Consider the following 2,586-nt stretch of genomic DNA (forward strand, 5'->3'; position numbering starts at 1 on the left):
TGGGCCACTGCAGTACATTAATCTCGAAACGCAAGCCTCCGTTAAACAACTGTCGTCCCTTGGTGTGAATGTAAAATGAAATGAGAAATTAGACTTTGCCATTCAGGTAATTCAAGGGCAGTTTCTCCTTTATGACCATTCAATTTCTAGTCACCTCGTGGCAAAACCTAATAGTTAAGAATCCAAACCCTTCAAACAGATCAAACAATGAAAATTCATACCATTGGATATTCATGCTTATAAATAACGAATAACACCATCTCCTCTACATATGCATATCATCCACATATCGAATCGATTACATCTCCTAGACTGTTTGCCCCACCACCAAGACTATCATGAGGTTTCTCAACGTTGTTTTCACTGTCATAGCACTTGCATTTCTTCTTAGTGTCCAACCACACAATGCTACTAGGGTTCTTGAAGGAGAGAACCGTGAGTACTTGATAGAGAAAAGACGTGGTCTTTCAGAAAGTCCTCAGCAGATGGGTCCGGTTACTCCTCCTAGCCAAATCCATGTGAGAATATCCCCGTTGGAGGCCCTCCTTGCAAACACCCGCCTGCATCTCCTGCAAGAGCACATGCCACTGCTCCGGCTGTCAAGGCTACCATGCACAAGTGACATTTTTACAAGCCATCAGCTCCAAGAATACGTAGTTTACTGTCGTGTTTGTCATCTGAATAAACTGATTTGCAGGTCATTTTAGCTTTAGTGTCTGTATTCTGTTTTTCATCTTTTGATGAGGTTTATGTTCAACGAATAACGTAGACGAGTTCTATGCGTTCTGTGTATTAATTTCGCTCTTGATGTGTGTTGTAACAATGTGAAGTTTGTACACTTCATGATAGATAAATAAAAAGAAGAAAGTTGAATCATAAACAAATTTTTGCTTTATGATCTTTTGCACGGCTGAAACTCAACAGTCTATTAATTAGTGATTTACTTTTATTAGAAAGTAGAATATATTATCATAGAATGGATTTGCCCTGTAATTGAACTTTTCAAATTTGTGAATCAAATTTTAAAGCATGCAGGTCTTTTTTTTTTTTTTCTTTTTTCTTTTGGGTTGAACAAATTTTGTTGTCTTTGCATATATTTTTTTTTCTATATTTTATGGATATATGGGAAGAAGAAGTCGAAGCAATTGGGCTGTTGAGAGGCCATACTAACCCAAATCTGTCAACCTTGTAAGGATGTGATAATTTTAATGTCAAGGGGCTAAGGATCGATACATGATTATTCAAATCCTGTTAAAATCTCATGTAACTTTGTGAGAATTGTTTATTTTATGTTCTTGAACTAACATTATTTGCATGAAGCTTCCACTGGCACAACAGATACTATACATTTTAACATCTCCAAATGTTCATAAACCAGATATTTGCCAATGCAAGTGGAATAGACATGTTAATCTATATCAATCATACTCATTTTAGAGGTTTAGATTAAAAAGGCTAGTTACTATGATTTGTCCTCAAAGAAAAGTCAAGAAATGAGTAGAAAGTCCAAGGAGCATAGGAAATTTTTGTAAACCATGTGTACTGTTGATCCAAGTCAAACAAAATCTACCTGGCGTTTGCTATAAAACCTTGGAATACTTGAATAGTAATGTCAAACTTATCATCTTGTAAATGGGTATTTGTGTGTATAACACGACAACGTGAGCCAAATTAATGCTCACTTATTGCATTGTTTGTGTTGTATGATTAGCTTTAGCTAGAATGCTTTTTCTTCTCTTTTTTAAAAAATAAAATAAAATAATTTAAATTCATGTGTATGTTGAAAATAGTGAGTTTAGGAATTGAGTATAGATCATGCATCTTGATATTCATCATTGGTGCATAAATTTATTACAACTTAATATTTTGAACTTTATTGATAATGTTAGCATGCATGTTAGTAGACCTAGTTTGATGTGTTATGAGTTTCACCCTTGTCAATGTATATACATATATTGATCAAAACCCATCATCCAACCAATCTAATTATCTCTTGTATCCAAGAAGGAAAATATTGCGATTGTTGGCAACCAACTTGCATCCAGGCAAACTCACCTTGATATATAATGCACTAAACATATATATATTTAAACTCATTATATAAAGAAAATATTAAAAGAATATTTTAAAGAGCAAATTAATTATAATTATTTTAATTAAATGCAAAATTTTCTTTTAATTGACTACCAAAAATATAAAAATTATATAATTTTCTTCATAATGTTTTTAATATCATTAATAATTAATTAAATATTAAAAAATTATACATATATCATAATTTATTTTGTTTGTTTAATACAATTGAATTAAATGGATCATAATTTTGATATTAATATATATTTTAAATTAGACTTATTACAATCAAATATCATAATATTATATGTAATTTAATAATAAATGTACACTTATAAATTCATATTTTATCGATGCATACGATATTATTATCAAATATGATAAATCATATTATACATATATCAAATTATTTAATAAAACTTAAAAATATCATTATATTTCTAATTACATTTATGAAGTTTTTCTTATATTTTTATAAATTTTGATCAATTTTAGACTTATTGATATTTTTTT

General features: G+C 30.3%; 1 pseudogene; it reads left to right on the plus strand.

The window, feature by feature from the left end:
* Window positions 1-338: 338 nt before the first annotated feature.
* The window catches only part of LOC117918194, a 6,308-nt pseudogene continuing 4,060 nt past the window's right edge, over window positions 339-2,586 (plus strand).

The sequence above is a fragment of the Vitis riparia genome, chromosome 7, assembly GCF_004353265.1.
Source record: "Vitis riparia cultivar Riparia Gloire de Montpellier isolate 1030 chromosome 7, EGFV_Vit.rip_1.0, whole genome shotgun sequence".
NCBI classification, from domain to species: Eukaryota; Viridiplantae; Streptophyta; class Magnoliopsida; order Vitales; family Vitaceae; genus Vitis; species Vitis riparia.